Genomic DNA, 19526 nt, shown 5'->3' with positions numbered 1-19526 from the left:
GTCTTTATTCATTTTTAAGTAAGACATAATGCAACATTGTATACTGTTAGGACACTCGCCCGGGCGCTAGAAACGAGGACGAAGACTCGTCAGGACTACATCTCCTAGAGGGCTATGCGAGGAGGAGGAGCCTCGTGAGCGGTCATAAACTAACATGGCGGCAGCGGAAGGCGTCAGATATTCTGAGTTCCTGTTGAGGACCACACCAGAGAACATCGCCAGAGGTGCGACCTGTTGACGTATGAGAGTACGCTTAGACACTTCTAGCCCCAGACCTTTCCGGCAGTCCCCGCTCGAGGGATATCCAGCGTGGTTGAGACGCTTGCTTCTGCAGACTTAACGGCAGTCCCCGCTCGAGGGTTATCGAGCATGGTTGACACGCTTGCTTCTGCAGACCTTTCCGGCAGTCCCCGCTCGAGGGTTATCGAGCGTGGTTAAGACACTTGCTTCTGCAGACTTAAAGGCAGTCCCCGCTCGAGGGTTATCGAGCGTGTGAGATGCTAAGCATCCCGCTGTCACAGCTCGAGGGTATCGAGCGCATTGCTGCATTGCAGGCACAGTCCCCGCTTGAGGGTTGTTGGCCCTCCTTTACTGTGGCATTGCGCTTCACCGGCGCTTGCCCTCTGTTGGAGAGTGTCGGGACTGACACTATTGCAGAGGACGATTCTAATACCACCAAGAACACATACCTCTGATTCGAGTGGCATTGTCCGCCACTTCTTTGCACAGTGTCCTCTGTTGGGGAGTGCCGGGACCGGCATTCGTGCAGAGGACGGTTGGAAGAATAGAACCAGCTACATCACGGGGTGTTGTACCCTGTATCCATTCTGGCATCATTCCTTCTATCTACTTGATGATATATTAAAGACCACTACGTATACCTACATCCTCCAGTCTTTTGTATAGTGTGGTATCGGGGTATTGACCAGGTTACCCAATCCTGAGGTCCAAAGGGATTACATAATATCCGACCTTACAAAACATTAATCGACCTCCCGGTTGGGTACTTCGCCATGGCAGCCATGTAAGACGTGTTGGCGGCCTTGCTGGATGTACAAAACGACCTGGCTGCTTCCCGACAGGAAACAGCGGATTTAAGAGCTAGAGTGGAACATTTCCAGAGGAATCCGTTCAGTGCTGGGGCTCCTGGTATTTATTTATTTATTTATTGAACTTGTATTGCGCACAGCTACCCGCAGTGGGTTTCCCGGCGCCAGGGACAGACTGGAGAAGAAAACAAGCAATAGCCGAGAGAAAAGAAAAACAGAACCGAGGAACCTAGAACAGAAGAGTCTTCAATTTTTTACGGAAAGCAAGAAGACTCGTTTCTGTTTTTAGTGCCAACGGGAGAGCATTCCACATCTTGGGTCCTAGATATGCAAATGAACGGCCTCCCATTTTTGCCAGTCGGATTCTAGGAATCACAAGATTGCCATTGTTGGATTACCTAAGAGAGCGGCCGGGCTGATATGGCTGGGCAAGATTTTGCAGGTAGATGGGAGCAGAACCCTGACGAATCTTAAATAGGAAGCACAAAGTTTTGAAGACCACACGATCAGAAATTTTTAACCAGTGAAGGTCATGCAGAGCTTGCATTGCGGACGTTCTCCGTGGAACATTGCGCAGCAGGCGAGCAGCTGAGTTCTGTACAACCTGAAGTTTATTGATTGTGGCTTTATCTGCTCCTAGATAAAGCACATTGCCATAGTCGATGCGGGACATCACAAGGGCCTGTACTGGTCAGCCTGCAGTTATAGTGGAGATGCCAGTAGCCATACCGCTCGCCACCCCAGAGAGATACAGCGGAGACCCGTCCACAGTCCAGGTGTTCATAACGCATGTGGCTCTGCACTTCTCCTGCAAGCTGAAAGCCTTCCCTACTAACCAGGCGAGAGTAGCATTCATGATATCATATCTGGCGGGGAACGCAGCTCAATGGGCTGTTCCTCTGGTGAGCAGAGACGATCCGTTGCTATACGATTGGGAAGCCTTCCAAGAGGAGTTTGTTAAGGTGTTTGACAGGAGAGCCGATACCTACACTGCCGATAGAGAATTGCTTGAACTAAGACAGGGATCCACTAGCTTTGTCCAATACCTTAACGCTTTCAGACGCCTTATAGCGGAAACCAATGGCCCCCTGTCAAACAAACAGCGATATTTCACCAGGGATTGAGTGAAGAGCTGAAGGACGTGATAGCTCAGATCGATCCCCAACCAGTGCAATGCGAGGACGTGATCAGCCTGGCCCTGCGTCTTGAACATAGACTAAGCGAACGCCGAGGGGGAGGTCCGAAGAAAGACAAAACCCCTAGCACCTCCAGCTACCCAGCGACTTCGGATTCGCCTTCGGCCCCTCGGAACGAACCCATGGACGTGGGAGCCGTCAGAGCCAGCCTTACGGCTACTGAAAATGAGTCTCGCAGGAAACAAGCCCTTAGTTTGTACTGCGGGAAGAAAGGACATTACGTCCGCGAGTGTCCTGCGAAATCAAAGACCGGTCGTTCTCGCCCCAGTCGCTGGTCAACCGCGACTGTAGAAAAGGGGGCGGAAAACTAGTCGACTCCCGGAATGGAGAAGGGGATTCCAGGAGTCTTGGAGACATCCCTTCAGCACATTTTCTCGCCTCAACCAGCTCCAGCCACATGTTTATTGCTTTACATCTGAACGTGCGAGAGGAGTGGGTGTTGGTCTCAGCCATGGTAGATTCGGGGGCCATGGGAGTGTTTATGGACGAGAAAGAGGCGCATTGCATAGGGGTGGCACTACTGCCTTGTGTGGTCCCAGAGGACGTCTTTGCGGTGGATGGGCACAGGTTGGTTTCGGGACCCATCAGCCAACACACAGGTGATGTTGAGGTGTATTATGGAAAGGATCACCATGAGGTATTGGACTTTAACATCATCGGTGCCCCCCAGTACGGGATCATTCTAGGACTACCGTGGCTGAAGAAACACAACCCTTCTATTGATTGGGAAAACCAAGATATACGGATGGACTCCCAGTATTGTTCTCGTTCCTGTAGGCAGTTCTCACGGACGGCAATAGAAACAATGAGTTCAAGTTTTGAGGTTGCCACTGCAGCAGAAAAGGAAGTAATGCTGCCCAAGGCCTATCAGGAATACGGGGACGTGTTCAACGACAAACAAGCAGAGGCACTACCACCTCATCGGGTCTACGACTGCCAGATCGATCTGGTCCCAGGTGCGAGCATACCTGGCGGGAGACTGTACGCCTTGTCAGAGCCCGAAAATATCCACCTTAGTTCCTATTTGGACAAAATGTTGAGTCTAGGATTCATACGGCCATCAAAATCACTGGCGGCATCGCCTCTTTTTTATTCCGAAGGCCAATGGGGAACTCCGCACTTACGTGGACTTTAGGGCGCTCAACAGTAAAAAAAACGATACCCCCTACTACTCATCAATGTGCTCCTAGAACAGGTGAAGCGGGCCCGTGTGTATACCAAACTTGATCTGAAGAGGGCTTACCACCTTGTCCGCATGCGGTGTGGGGACGAGTGGAAAACGGCCTTTAAGACTCGGTTTGGTTTGTTCGAATACCGAGTGATGCCGTTCGGGCTCTGTAATGCCCCTGCGGCGTTTCAGTTCTTTTTGAACGACGTTCTAAGAGACATACTGGATGTGTACGTCGTCGTCTACATTGACGACATCCTGATCTATTCTGACTGCCTGGAAGACCATGTGTGGCTTGTAGCCTCAGTCCTGCAAATTCTAAGAGAAAACTAACTATACTGCAAACTCAGCAAGTGCGACTTCCACGTAACCACCGTGGAATTCTTGGGGGTCATGCTGAGTCCTGAAGGACAAACAATGGCTGAAAGGAAAGTGAAAGCGGTGGTGGAATGGCCAACCCAGAAGACCGTGAAGGAGGTGCAGACCTTTCTTGGCTTTGCCAACTTTTATCGGAGGTTTATTGAGGGGTTTTCTGGACTAGTGGCGCCCATCACTAACCTACTGAGGAAATCCTCTGAATTTCTATGGTCAAACGAAGCAGAACGAGCATTCCAGGCATTGAAAACAGCCTTTGTGACCGCACCTGTTCTTGCTCATCCCGACCCGGAACAGCAGTACATCGTGGAAGCCGATGCTTCCAATCTCGTGGTAGGGGCCATCCTATCGCAGAAAAACCCTGAGACGGGGCTGCTACATCCCTTAGCGTATATGTCCAGGAAGGTGAACATGGCGGAACGCAACTACCACGTTGCTGAAAAAGAGCTGCTGGCCATAAAGGACGCCTTCGCCAAATGGAGACATCTCCTGATGGGGGCTAAACACGTTGTGTTGGTGTTCACTGATCACAGGAACCTACAGTTCATGACGGCTGCCCGGCAGCTGTCCCCCTGGCAGATGAGATGGATGCTGTTCTTTTCCGGGTTCCACTTTACCATCACGTATAGACCTGGCACGGAGAATAGGAAGGCAGACCCACTGTCGTGTCGAGACAGCACACAGATACGGAAAGGCCTATGCCGTCCATCAGGTCCAACATTCAACCTGGTGCAGTTGTAGGAGCGATCCAACCAGGGGCATTCATTCAAGGAATATAGAGAGGTATCCGCACCTTCGGATGGCGGCAGTGGCTCCGCAGGCATGTGGAATGGCAGGTTAGGGATGGGGTTCCGTTGAATGGTCGATGTCTACTGTTGCCTACCGTCAAACTACGGAAGCTGGCCTTCAGGTGGTGTCACGAATCTCCCTGTGCTGGGCACTTTGGCCTGGAGAAAACGGTCGAATACGTTGTGCGCCAATTCTGGTGGCCTTCAGTGAGAGCTGATGTGAGGGGATGGATTGCCGCTTGTTCTACATGTTCCGCCATGAAATCGGATCACGGCCGCCTCGGGGGCTTCTGTAACCACTTCCAACACCCGCCAGGCCATGGGACAACATATCTTTGGACTTCGTGGTAGGGTTACCCCATACCGCTATCATCGTGGTTATAGACTATTTGACCAAGATGGGTCGCTTCATTGCCTGCAAAGGAGTACTAACTGCAGGACAGCTAGCGATCACACTTCTAAAGGAGGTGGTGAGGGTACATGGCCTACCGAGTGTGATTGTTTCGGACCGCGGGTCTCAATTCACCGCGCGCTTTTGGAGAACTTGGTGTTCGCCGCTGCGGATCACCTCCGCATTATCCACTAGCTACCACCCACAAACGGATGGCCAAACGGAGCGTCTCAACCAGACGCTGAAAAAGTATCTCTGTTTCATAGACCAAGGCAAGGAGGAATGGGTGGATAAGTTGTGGCTTGCGGAGATAGCCTATAACAATGCAACGCATACATCCACGAAGGTATCGCCGTTCTACAGCAACTACAGACACCATCCCAGGTTCCTCCCTTTGATACATCCCGTCATGAAGTCGGGCATGCCTGAAACAGCTCGACGGGTAGTACACATCAAGGACACGATCGAGAATGCACGGAGGAGTCTGGAGGAGGCCAAGAAGGTGTACAAGACATATGCTGACAGGAGAAGGCGGCCTGGACCGCTATACAGACAGGGGGATTTCGTGTGGGTTTCTTCTAAGAACATGAGGTTCCGTAAGCACAGCGTCTTCCATCCCAGGTTCTTGGGACCCTACCGCATCAAGAAATGCATCAGCCCTGTGAATATGCGTCTGGAGCTACCTGCCAACATGCGTATCCACCCGGTGTTCCATGTATCATTGCTCAAACCCTCTCGTTCATCACGGCCTGCAGTCCCTGTGCCGGTGTTGATGAAGGGTGACAGCGAATACGAGGTTGGGGGCATTAAGGATTCGAGATGGAGACGGGGCAAACTGTGGTACCTTTTTTCGTGGAAAGGACATGGGCCGGAGGAACAGTCGTGGGAGCCCGTCGCGGGCATCTGTGCGCCGCAGTTGGTGTCTGCTTTTCACAGGAAATACCCGGAGAAGCCCGGTCCTGTTCGGTGTCCCTGAGTGAGGAGGAATGTACTGTTAGGACACTCGCCCAGGCGCTAGAAACGAGGACGAAGACTCATCAGGACTACATCTACCAGAGGGCTATGCGAGGAGGAGGAGCCTCGCGAGCGGTCATAAACGAACATGGCGGCAGCGGAAGGCGTTGGATATTCTGAGTTTGTGTTGAGGACCACACCAGAGAACAGCGCCAGAGGTGAGACCTGTTGACGTACGCGAGTACGCTTAGACGCTTCTAGCCCCAGACCTTTCCGGCAGTCCCCGCTCGAGGGTTATCGAGCGCGGTTGAGACGCTTACTTCTGCAGACCTTTCCGGCAGTCCCCGCTCGAGGGTTATCGAGCGCGGTTGAGACGCTTGATTCTGCAGACTTAAAGGCAGTCCCAGCTCGAGGGTTATCGAGCGGGGTTGAGACGCTTGATTCTTTAGACTTTAACGGCAGTCCCCGCTCGAGGGTTATCAAGCGTGTGGGACGCTAAGCATCCCGCTGTCCCAGCTCGAGGGTATCGAGCGCATTGCTGCATTGCAGGCACAGTCCCCGCTTGAGGGTTGTTGGCCCTCCTTCACTGTTGCATTGCGCTTCACCGGTGCTTGCCCTCTGTTGGAGAGTGTCGGGACCGACACTATTGCGGAGGACGATTCCAATACCACCAAGAACACATACCTCTAATTCGAGTGGCATTGTCGGCCACTTCTTTGCACAGTGTCCTCTGTTGGGGAGTGCCGGGACCGGCATTAGTGCAGAGGACGGTTGGAAGAATAGAACCAGCTACTTCACGAGGTGTTGTACCCTGTATCCATTCTGGCATCATTCCTTATGTCTGCTTGATGATATATTAAAGACCACTACGTATACCTACATCCTCCAGTCTTTTGTATAGTGTGGTATCGGGGGTATTGACCAGGTTACCCAATCCGGAGGTCCAAAGGGATTACATATACAATCACTACATTCTTCAAATAATATTGAAATACACCAGGATGAGAAGAAAAAGAAATCTGAGATGAGTGAAGAAATTATTGCGATAGAACACAAAATGAACCAGGCGAGCCAACAACACAGGACTTAAATGCAACGGAGAAGCTTCATAAGTCACCTCATATACTAAAGCAACAATTATATGAAAATGAACTGTCCTGAGTCTCCGTGCCCACAAATACTCTGCGGTAACCAGCCGCTGGCACAGAAGCTAGAATTTTTATTACTCCTATTTGAATCCTGGTAGTTTTATTTATCAATCACTTCAATGGACTTTCCATCCTCTGAAGGGTATCATGTCATAATGGTTAATGTACTCACTTTTTCAGAGATGGGTTAATTTTGGCCTGAATCCAAGTAGGCAACAGCTGTTAGAGATAGCAGATAGTTTTTTGACTGACCTTTTTTAACTTCAGAGGTTACCTCATACCATCATATCTGAAAGGGGTACTCAGTAACTGTTTTTGGAGAGCCTTGCATTTCCTGCAATGCCAGTTCCTGTTTAAGTCCGATCAGGAGGCATCTGGAAGTGATGGATGCACCACAACACATTCATTCTCTTCTGTTTTTAGCATCCATTTGATACGATTGTTGATTCTGATTTTTGATCATTTGTAGCTGGAGATACCATCAACATCTAGAAAGCTGCCAGTGTTTTTGTTAGTTTTTTTTTTTTTTTACCATTTTTAGATTTTTCCTGCCCCGTTTAGAACCCTATTAAGGAGGCATTTGCCACCTTTCAGTAGCATTATTAAATTAACTGTGGTTACTTGGTGACTGCGTCCTTTCCTCTGGCAATCAAAAAGGTGACTCAAAAGGCTCTCAGGGCCTTAGCCTTGACAAGGCAGATTACATGGGCAGACCTAAATGAGCATTGTTTTTGTGGGACCTTCCTTAAGCATGGTATTTCCTGAATTGAATACTCAAGTAGGACAGCAATCCAAGTTTGTAGTAATCCAATGGGAGGTTTCAGTTTGGCTCACTGTTTTTTTTTCTGTGTTCTTTTTATTTACCCATAGGAGGCCTGGATCCGGAGTGGCCATATCTATTTTGCTTTTTAGAACTTCCCTAGTTACTTTGATCACTAAAAGGATAGAATCCAGGTTGTCAGGGCAGTCGTAGGATCACCATAGAGGGTGGGAAGTGGAAAGCGTCCCTGGGAACCCACAGTTTAGGGCTCCCAAGGTCGACAGTAGAGGTAACTACAGTAATGAATTTACGTGCATTGGCTTCCTCATTATACCTGTAGTATACAGTAAAGGCAATGAGAACCCAAGTTAAGTGCGGGGGGCACAGGTATGTCAGTAACCAATGCACGCTTTAAAACCAGTACAAAATCCAAACCTCTACATTGCACAATATTTACATTACACGTTCTGGCTTTTGAATAGCCCGCAAAGCTCAAGTTTGAGATAGAGGCCCGACTTCCATATTGCCAGGAGCTAGCATAGCCACACTCGAAAATATACATTATGGGGTACGGTCCCTACAGACTTAATCATGACCACCGAGGGACCATTTAGACCAGTCCAAAATCAGAGTTTTAGGGTCCTCAGAGGAGTGGGACAAGTTGACTTAGCACTGTCCTGGGCTTAATAGTTCCATGTGTCCAACAAACTTCAGCACCCCACATATCCAATGTGAAACTACAATGAGAACAGAGATGATTAAGCGTTGCAGCTTGGAATAGAAATGGGTGACCTTGCCCTGATACTAATTTGAATAAAGGGAAAAAAGAAGTACAGTGAGGAAGGAGGAGGAAGTACTGTGAGCAGGAGGAAGTACTGTGAGCAGGAGGAAGTACTGTGAGCAGGAGGAAGTACTGTGAGCAGGGGGAAGTACAGTGAGGGGTATGCAAATTGGCAACTGCCAACCTGGATGTCCGCCAACTGTTTGAAACTAAACGGTAGCAAGACCGAGGTACTCGTGGTGGGGGGAGGGCCATCTGTCTGGTCGTCGGCATGGTGGCCACCCTGTTTGGGAGAAACCCCTGTCCCCTGCCAGGAAGCAAGGAATCTCAGAGTGTGGCTTGATGTTGACCTTGCCTTTGGCCCCCAGATTGGCCGGGTTGTCGGGGTATGCTTCGGAGTTCTGAAAACTCTGAGGAAGGTCTTGGACCTTCTGCCTATCACAGCTCGTCGGACAATGGTGCATGCCCTATTCACCTCACGCCTAGATTATGGCAATTTGCTGTATCTGGGGGCCACGGGAAGGGCCATCAACCGCCTTCAGGTGCTGCAAAATGCAGCTGCTCACTTAGTTCTGAGGCTCCCTAGGAGATCTCCTTCTAAAGCAGCGCTCCAGGCCTTACATAGGCTTCCTGTTAGGAGCAGGGTGGAGTTTAAGGCTCTCTCCACGTGTCACCGTATCCTGAGCGGTAAAGTCCCTGTCCCGCTACAGAGTTTGGTCACTCGTTATGAGCCTTAACGGGACCTGCGCTCCTCCTGTACAGGGCTATTGAAAATTCCAAAAATAAAGAAGGCTCGAATGGGGGGCAGGTCTTTTAGATATCTGTCCGCTAAGCAGTGGAACGCCCTGCCTATAGAGCTACGTTGGGAGCCTTCAGAGTCCATTTTTAGAAGAAAACTTAAGACTCACCTATACGGGAGGTAGGCGACTGTGATGGCTGCTTGGACTGTTTACTCTACTTACCATAGTGTGGGGACACGCCGGTGCGCCTAACCAGGCGCTTTATAAATCTTCCTAATAATAATAATAATAATAATAATTGCAAATGTAATGTTTTTTTTAATTTGGTGTAAGGAAAAAGGAAAATCGAGAAGGCAATTTAATAAGGTGTGTGAAGAGAATATCGCTTTTAAAATGTATGCTTTTGAGGGGTGTGGCCAAGATGGCGGGCTGAGAGGACGCACTTGCCGAGAGCTCCCGAGCCCCTGAAAACCCTGCACCACTCACAGCCGCTGATCTCCCCCAGATCGGGCGGCTACCACACCTGGTGATCCCCGTGGTGATGAAGAGCAGTCGGCGAGCCCCAGTTGTCCCGCCGCGGCGGTGGTTCAGCTCGGGTGCCGACCGAGGCGGTGCCCGCTGAGAGACCTACGGGAGGCCCGAGAGCCGCGAGACTTTCAGGCTTTGTGTTCCGGCGAGGTGATCCAGTGACTGCGAGTGGCCTGCCGACGTGCCCGGGACACGGCGCCTGGGTGGGTGCCGGAGCGGCCTTCGTCGACGGAGCGGAGTTGAATAGACGGTGGCGGCGGAGGCGTAGCCGACCTGCGGCAACTACGCAACACCGGGGCCCGAGAAGGCCTACCCCATGTGGCTGCTCCGGTCCCCCCTGGCCGCAACGGAGTGAGGTCGTGCTTACAGCGTGTTTGCACATCCCGGCGGGCCGGCCCTGGTTGCCTCGCGCCCTGCGAGCCTGCCCTTTGACTGTACGCCCTGCATTTGTTCCCGTGACGGGGGTCGGCCTCGATTCCTGGGCGTTGGCCCCATTGCCTGCAACGGGTAGCCATTTTGAAGAACTCGGAGCAGCCGCCCATCCTCGACCGGGGCCTCTGGACTGCAGTGCTCCCTTACCAGCGACTGCAGGACCGGCCAGCTTCTGCTGCTCAGCTGCCCCAGTCTGTGGCGCCTACTCGCCGAGCTGTGGACGTCGGCGATTCCCACCTCTCCAAGATGTCGAATGCCAGGGGGCAGAGGAGAGGCGATCGGACTTTGCCGGACATGTTGGGGCGCGGTGCCCTGCGCAGCGGCGGGGGCCAGCCTGCCCCGAGCCCCCCGGCCAACTCCAGGGGCGCTGACAGCGGAGAGCCCCCAGTGACCCGGTCATTCCTGGAGTCACTGTTTAGCTCCTTGAGGGAGGATTTTCAGACTTTGAAGAAGGAGGTGGCCGGAGAGGTCCGGGAAGTCCGAAGAGAAGTGGACTCCCTGGGGGAGCGAGTTAACACTGTGGAGGCGGCTGGTCATTCTAGGGACGAGGAGATCACCCACTTGCAGCAAGAGGTCCTACGGCTGCGGGAACAACAGATCGAGTTACAGGCCCACGCCGAGGACCTTGAAAACCGGTCCAGGCGGAACAACATCAGGGTCCGGGGTGTTCCGTCCAACGAAGAGGGTGAGGACGTGGCCGCCTACCTGGGAGCCCTATTCCGCGCAATCCTGGGGGAGTCTGAGGACTTCCAAATACGTATCGACAGGGCGCACAGGGTTGGTCGTCCTCGCAGGGCCTCGGCGCCCCCCGGACATATTGGCCTTTTTGCCGGACTTCCCCTTGAAGGAGCGGATTCTCCGCGAGGCGCGGCGGCAGCAGCCTTTCCGCTTCAGAGATCACCCGGTGGCTCTATATCAGGACTTATCCACGATCACGTTGTTGAAGAGGAAAACATTTAAGATTGCCACGGACTTCCTTTGGGAGCACGAAACGCAGTATTCGTGGGGGCACCCCTTCCGATTGATTTTCCGGTGGAATGGAACATTGCATCAGCTTCGGTCCCTCCAGGATGTCTGCGGAGTATTGGGGATCACGGCTTCGGACACGGACACCCCGGCGCCTCGCCGCAGGCGCAGCACTCGAGACGGCTGGCAACAGATCGGGGAGAGGCGATCCCCGCCGACTGTGAGGCCTGACTCGCCCACGATTCGAGCGGACATGTCGAGCGCCATCCAGGAGGCCTCCAGGGCGACGACGAACGGCGATGTGGCCTTGACGGCCTGAACTTACTCCGGGGGGAGTCTACATTAGCTTTTCACCATTGCAGGTGCGGGGGTTCTAGGGGTAGGGGGGGCGGGGTGCTGGTGGTGGTGGCTGGACGTCCACTTGATCCACTTTCCACGGCCTTGTCCGATAAGGACCGGACTGGGACAATGACGCTTTTGAATGGCTTGGGGAGCGGGGGGGAGGAAGGGGAGTTGTTGGGGAAAGTTTCGAGTTTGGGGGTTCGCTGGGGAGGGGGGGTTGGGGGGAGTGTGGGGCTGGGTGTGCGGGGTTCTGGGGGGGGGGGTCCACACAGTTGGGGTGTTTTGGGGTTCGGGGACTGTACTGTGCCGTTGGGAAGTTTGCTTTCGCTGTGAGATGATGTTTCTTGCTGTGGCCTTTGAGTTTTGCCCGGTGGGCCTCGCCTGCCTTCATGAGCGTTTCTGGTGTCCCCCTCCGTGATGGCCCTTAAAGTTGTTACTCTGAATGTGAAGGGGCTGAATAATCCGGTTAAACGGCGGGCTGTCCTGTCCCTGTTAGAGAACTCTCAGGCCGACATCTGCCTACTGCAGGAGACCCACCTGCTGGCCAAGGATTGTTCCAGAATGCGCACCCCTAAATTCCCCACGCAACTCTTTTCTTCCAGTGCCTCTAAAACAGCAGGTGTGGCGCTTTTGTTCTCAAGAGGGTTCAGAGGGGAGGTTTTGCAGAAGGTAGCGGAACAGAAGGGGAGACTCCTGGCGTATAGGACTAAGATGGGGGGCTTGGTGTTTACTGTAGGCTCCATATACGGCCCCAATGACCGTCAGGACCAATTTCTGCACAAGGCGCTGGAAGACGTGACATCCACTCCTGACAGGCACATTGTACTGGGGGGGGACTTGAATGTGGTTTTTGATGCGACTCTGGACAGGTCTGAGCAGCGGCGCCACCAGTTGGGGGAGCTTTCGGGCTCGGTTCGTACCCGACTGGGGGAGCTTGATATGCACAACATGTGGCGCCGCCTCCACCCCGCGACTCGTGCATACTCCTATTTCTCCCATGCCCACAAGTCCTACGCGAGGCTGGATCACCTTCTAGTGACGGGCCCGATGTTCGAACTGGCCTCGACTGCCGGCATGGGGGTCCTCTCTCTCTCCGACCATGCACCGGTGGGGGGCACCTTCCGTCTACCTCCAGTGGCTCATCCGAGGGGGGTCTGGCGTCTTAGGGATACGTTACTGCACAGGCAATCGACGGTGCTACAGATCCGCACGGCCATAACGGACTTTCAACATGTCAACGACAACGGCGACACTACCCGCGCAACGCAATGGGCTGCCCTGAAGGCTGTGCTCCGTGGCGAATTTATCGCTATCTCCTCGGCGGAGAACAAAGATCGCCAGCTCAAAAGGGACGAGCTTACTCGACGGGTGCGGGAGCTGGAACAGGTACATCACAGAACGGGCGCCCCCCGAGTCTGGAGGCAATTGAAGGCCGCCAGGAAACTCCTGTTCGCTCTTGACACAGACAGAGCGGACTACGCGGTGCTTCGCCTGAAGCACAAGTATTACACCGGTAGGGACAGGTGCGGCCGGCTCCTGGCGCACAAGCTCAGGGTGCAACACCAACAGCACCGGGTGAAGGAGTTAGTTACCCCTACCGGGGGGTCGGTCATGGAGGACGGGCAGATCGTGGAAGTTTTCCGCAACTACTACGCTGACCTCTACACTGGCGAGGCCCCCTCCGCACGGGCCGAAACGGACTATCTAGACTCGGTGTCGCTCCCGTCGCTGACGCCGGATCAGGCCCAATATCTGGAGCGGGAGATCCGGATTGAGGAGGTGGTTACGGCGATCTCCCGGCTCAAGACTGGTAAGGCCCCGGGACCTGATGGTTTTATTCCGCTCTTCTACAAGACCTTCTGCCAGGAGCTTGCGCCTCTTTTGACGCGTCTTTTTAATACATTCTCGGAGCCGGGTGCCATTCCCCCTGAATTTCTTCAGGCTACGGTTTCTGTGATCCCGAAACCGGGCAAGGATCGGACTGCTTGCGGGTCCTACCGCCCAATCTCACTTTTGAACACAGACCTGAAGGTTTTCACTAGCATTCTGGCGGCACGTCTGGCGCTTCATCTCCCGGGCATGGTCGACTCGGATCAGGCCGGCTTTGTACCAGGCAGGCAGACTGTGGACAACACGAAGAGAGTGACTCATATCCTTGAGAAGGCCTCGAGGATTCCCGGGGAACGCATGCTCCTCTCCATTGACGCGGAAAAGGCGTTTGACAGGGTGCACTGGCCTTATTTGGAGAAGGTCCTGGGCAAGTTTGGGGTCGGCGAGAAGTTCCGGCACCTGATTTTCAACTGCTACAGTTTCCCATCTGCGGTAGTCCGGGTGAACGGGGGCAGCTCTCGGCACTTTCCAATAGAGCGTGGTACAAGATAGGGGTGCCCGCTGTCCCCTCTGCTCTTCGCTCTCTATATGGAGTCGTTCGCTCAAAGGGTCCGCCAGAACCCCGACATCATAGGAGTCCGGATGGGAGAGTTCCATCATACCCTTAGCCTCTATGCGGACGATGTCATACTGACACTCTACGACCCGCGGAGGTCCCTGCCTGCATGTATCGCGGAACTGGACCTCTTTGCTACGGTGGCGGGCTTCAAGGTGAACCTTGGGAAGTCTGCGGCCCTTGATATCTCGCTGACTAGCGCCACCAGAGCTGAACTGCAGAGGCTTTTCCCCTTGAGCTGGTCTGGGGACCGGATTCCGTATTTGGGGATCCTTTTGGCACCCTCACTCCCTGCGATGGTCACAGCCAATTACACGGCTTTGAGTGCAAAGATCAAGGAGGAATTGGCCCGCTGGGACAGGGGCACGTTGTCGCTGTTGGGCAGGGTGGCCGCAGTGAAGATGACCCTCCTGCCACAGGTCCTGTACCTGTTCAGGGCGCTCCCGCTACAGCCCCCCAAAGGATGGCTCGCGGAGACTCAGTCGGCCATCGCACGTTTTGTGTGGCAGGGCCGTAGGCCTCGGATCAAACGGACCATAGCTACACTGGCGCCGGAGTCTGGTGGACTTGGGATACCAGACCTGCAGAAGTATTTTCAGGCCGCCCAATTGCACTATTTGGTGGAGTGGAGCCGGTGGGAATCGGATAAACACTGGCTGTTTCAGGACCAGGCGGTAGCAGGCAGAACGCTACAAGAGGTGCCTTTCCTGAGAAGGGCCCATCGGCCCCCTAACCTTTATGCCTCCTTTGTGACGCGGATCCCGCTTCGTGTGTGGGACTCTGTGGCTACCAGGCACAAACTCACTACCTTTCCCTCTCCCTTCACGCCACTGATTGGTAACCCAGACTTTGGCCCGGGTATGGAGCCTGGAGCCTATGATCACTGGCGGGCGGCCCGATGTTTCACTTTATATCATCTATATGGCCCAGAGGGTGTCGTTCCCTTCCAGGACTTGCGTCGGGATTATGGCCTCCCCGAGACGGAACGCATGCGGTATATGCAGGCACGTCACTGGGCGCTACAGCCTCAAGTGCGCGCGACGGCAGACCGGACGATCACAGCGTATGAGCGCTGGCTAGTGACTCGCTCGTCGGACGCCAAGCTCATCTCTGACTTGTATAAGATGCTGCAACCCCCCCCCCTTTCACATTTACAACCCGGGTAGGGAGCGGTGGGAACGGGAGCTTGGTAGAGTGCTGAGCCATACTGAATGGGACCACATCTCCTACCGAGCGCGCCACTCCGCCTATCACACCGGGCTCACAGAGACCTTCACCAAAATCACAACCTATTGGTATCGCACTCCTGAGAAATTACATGAGATGGACCGCTCAATACCTGGGACATGCTGGCGCAACTGTGGTCAGACTGGCACACTTACTCATATATTGTGGGACTGTCCCCTTCTGGCTCCTTACTGGGAGGAGGTCCTCAATGAGGTTGACAAATGCTTTGGAATAGAACTACCCCGTCTCCCTGCATCTGTCCTACTGGGTTTGCCGAATGGATTGATGTACCCTCTCAGATCTAAAAGGGGTAGACAGACAGCGATAGCTTTGGGGTCAGCAGTACAGAACATACTCATTCACTGGCGCTCCGCCACGCTCCCCACTGTTGTCGGCTGGCTGCACAGATTGTGGCATGTCCTTGGCATGGAGAAGCTGTCCCTAGTGGTGGCGGGGGACGTAGACGCTTTTGAGGAGCTGTGGGCACCCTTCCATAATTTGTTATGCTCAGAATTCAAAGAAATCACATGCCCTAGGTATCTTAGACTGTTGCGGCTGACACCGCCGCCAGACCCGCCTGTTTAATCGGCCCAAGCTGACAACTGGTAGTGGGGGTAGACAATAGGGTGCCACAGGGGAAGAGCGAGTGGTTGACAGCACAGTAAAGGGGGTGGGGGAGGGGGTTTGGGGGTTGGGAGGTTGTTGGCTGGGTGGGAGGAGGGGTAGGGTTGTTCCCCCCCTTTTCCCTTTTTCCTTTTTTCCCCTTTTGTTTTCGCCCACAGGTGCGCGAGCTGTGAGATCCAGGCACGACTGTGCCCACCGTGTCGAAAGGACTGCCTTTATGTATCTAATGTACCATGCGCACTGATTCTGAGAGGCACCTGTGGTTCTATGTTTGTTTTGTTGTTTCTTTCCTCACCCTGCTTCAATAAAATACTTTAAACTTAAAATGTATGCTTTGAAAGGTCTTAGGTGCTTTCTTCATTTATATAAACTCCAGAATGGTTTTCATGTAACCTAGAATATGGCACATCTAGGAAGGAGGTGAGGTGTTAGTTTGTGATACCAAGTAGAGTATATATTTAAAGTGAATTTAAGATGACACAGAGAAGGGTACTAACGCACCATATTTGGGCCCCTTTTCCTTTCATTTTGCAATGGAACTTTCTAGGTGCCTGAGGAAATAAAGGAGTGAATTAACTATATTTTAGCAATTTAAGTGTAACCCATTTGGCCACACAGTAAAACTCTGAGTCGGATGATGTCTCTAAGTATGGATATAATACAAGTTCAAAGACAAGTTGATAGTCATCAGTTGCAAAAGCAGTGTAATAATACAGAATACCTAATGGAAATCCAAAAAGCTAGAAAACTTGTATCCTCATTAACAGAAAGCAAATGAGGAATTCAGTAGCCGCAATACAGAGAATGAGTAACAGTTTGGTGATTAGATTGAAGGTTTTGATCCTCCTGTTTATACATGATGTTGGCAAAGAAAATCTATTAAGCCCTATTCTAAACTGGGGGTCAGGGCAACCCAAATGAAGTCAGGGAAGCAAGAAAGGTGTCCGCATAGCAAAGCCTCTGTAGAAGTTCTCTAAAGGGACAGAAGCCCTCCCTTTGTTCGTTAAGGTTTCTCATTCTTACCAAAAGTACTCCTCTTGAACCTCACTATCTCTTTCACACAAAGTGCCTTCTCTATTCATAAGATCACATGACTGCACCTGTAAAAGTGAGAAAAACATTGCATCCAAAGCAAACATTCATGTTGAAAGTTAAACATCAAGAAATTCAAATGTTTAAGGCCTTTGGTCATGCTAGTGTGGCAAGCATCGCAATACATATTTAAATGCATGATTACAGATACGGCTGTAATATAGATGTAGAGTACTATTCAAATGAGTATGTGAATATATAAGAATTAATAATATTGTTCAAACCACACAAATGCAGATGTATATGAGAGCTACAATCCAATGTTAATGCAAGGAAAATGTTAATATGCACACTCAAATCTTGAGATTACACAGTAAATGCACTTGCTGTATCTGTTAAAGTGACCTACACTATTTTAATAATGTTACATCACACGAGCACATAAAGCATGTGTAAATATATATGTATGGCCTAGTTGAACAAAAAGGTGGAGCCAAAATTACGCTGCTCCAAGGACAAGTTCCACAGGTGTTTAGAGATAAGTTGATCACATGGAAAATAAAACTCTCGGTGATGCAAGTAGAAATGGCCTTCATGGGGAGATCCCATCAACCTCTTTTTTTAGTTAAATATTTTTTATTAGAATCAAAAATAGAATACCAAGATTACAATCATCAAAAGGAAGGTGAACAACAACAAAAAATCATATACTAGAGGTAAAGGGATATACAGTAATATTAGGATAAAAAACTGTAAAATGCAATCCAATGGTATAATGTAAATAAAAATTAGCAGAATACATGTCTAACAGTCAATTTTATATTTTAAGCATGAATAAAAGTAGAGAAGAAATGGATAAGAAAAGAATAGAAGAAAAAAGAGATAATAATAAAGAAAAGGAAGGAGACGTCTAGAAAGAGACGTCTAGAAATTAGGGTAAGGATGAGTGTGAGGACCAAAAAGTGGTCAAGGGTAACCAGAGTAAATCAGATCTACTTTTCTTGGGTAATGAAGGAGACAGTGGATATTCTATGCTCATCACAAAAAAGATTCCACCTTGTTAACAAACATATTTTAGAGTTATCTTTCCAACAGGTAAGAATGACCTTAAAAGCAAGTGCAATAAAAAGATCAGATTAATATCAACTTCAGAGAGCAGTCATTTAAATATTCATACATAGTTCCAAGAAAAACATTTTGAATGGATAATGGAATATGATATTAAAACATCTTTGAACATTTAGACGAAATAGATTTCCAAAAGTTAAAAAACATTTGGGCACTAGTATATTAAATGAAGTTATGTACCTTTAGAGGAAAGACATGACAAGCATAAAGGTGAAATAGAAGGATTGATTTTATGAATAAGAGCAGGTGTATGAACAACTATTTCGTATAAAAAGAATAAAGATTGAGTAACATTGGCAGCTTTGGAGGTAGTGAAAACTTTATGCCATCATTTGTCCCTTTGTTGAACAGAGAGGGTCATGGAGATGTCTTGCTCCTATGATAGCTTAACTGAGGATTTAAGTCTGACGGAAATAGGAGTGGATTAAAGTTTAGCTATAAAAGATGGTTTAGGGTTGGAATCAAATGCAATATTATATAGAGGTGTCAGGGGAATAAGCGGAGTAGAGTCAGCAGGAAAGCTCTTGGTTAATAAAAAAGTATTTAATCACTTGTGACATTTAATATTGGGACAAGCAAGAAGTAGGTAAACCATAACAATCTTGTATTGTAATGAAGGGGAGAACAGAATTGTGGGAGACTAATTGATGGACATATAGAACACCCTTTTCTTTTAAATGTTTAAAATAGAATGTTTTGTGGCAAAACTTAAAGGAATTATTATACCAGGTAGAGGAGGCAAGGAAAGTTTGATAAAAATTAGAGCCAATGGTAAAAAATTGAATGCATTAGATGCTGTGAATATATCTTAAAATGGGGTACTTGGAAATAATTGTGCAGTTAGACATAAAAATAACATCATAAAAAGAAAATTCATGTAATAGAGAGCGTTCAAAATTAATCCAGTTGGGTATAGGAGAGTCTTGATATGGTCTATTCAAAGCATACATTTGTTGAATCAAAAAAGCAGTATGATATAATTTACAATTAGGAAAACTTACACCATCTTCCATTTTAGGTTTAGTTAATTTTGATAAGGCAATATGAGCATTTTTATTAATCCAGAGAAATTTGGTACAAAGGGAATTAATAACCCATCAACCTCTAGTGTACGTCATAAGAAGCTAGTCATGAGTAGAGCTGCACCAAGGCTCCTAGCCAGGGTTGGTGGCTCATTGGAATAATTAGTTCCACTGCAGGAAGTTTGAGGATCCACAAATCCTCATCCTTCCTTTATAGATAAAATGAGTACCATTGAGCAGGGTGACCAACATAAATTATGTCACAAGAAACAGCACGGGGTAATTATGCACTATACAACACCTGCCCATGTTACATGACTGAGTGACAGACGCTAGTAGCAGAGATCAATGTGAATATTGGCCAGATTAGGCAATAGATTTAGGATTGTTTTGCAATCGGGCCCTTAATAGAGATAAGGAATAGCCGAT

The 19526-nt window shown here is 50.3% G+C and overlaps 1 protein-coding gene across 1 annotated transcript in view; it reads right to left on the bottom strand.

Annotated features, from left to right (window-relative positions):
- The window catches only part of LOC147690264 (inverted formin-2-like), a 156283-nt gene that overhangs the window by 8481 nt on the left and 128276 nt on the right, over positions 1-19526 (bottom strand). The window lies entirely within an intron of this gene.

This window comes from Lissotriton vulgaris, chromosome 9, assembly GCF_964263255.1.
Source record: "Lissotriton vulgaris chromosome 9, aLisVul1.2, whole genome shotgun sequence".
Classification (NCBI taxonomy): domain Eukaryota; kingdom Metazoa; phylum Chordata; class Amphibia; order Caudata; family Salamandridae; genus Lissotriton; species Lissotriton vulgaris.
This window is presented reverse-complemented; position numbering and strand designations above follow the sequence as displayed.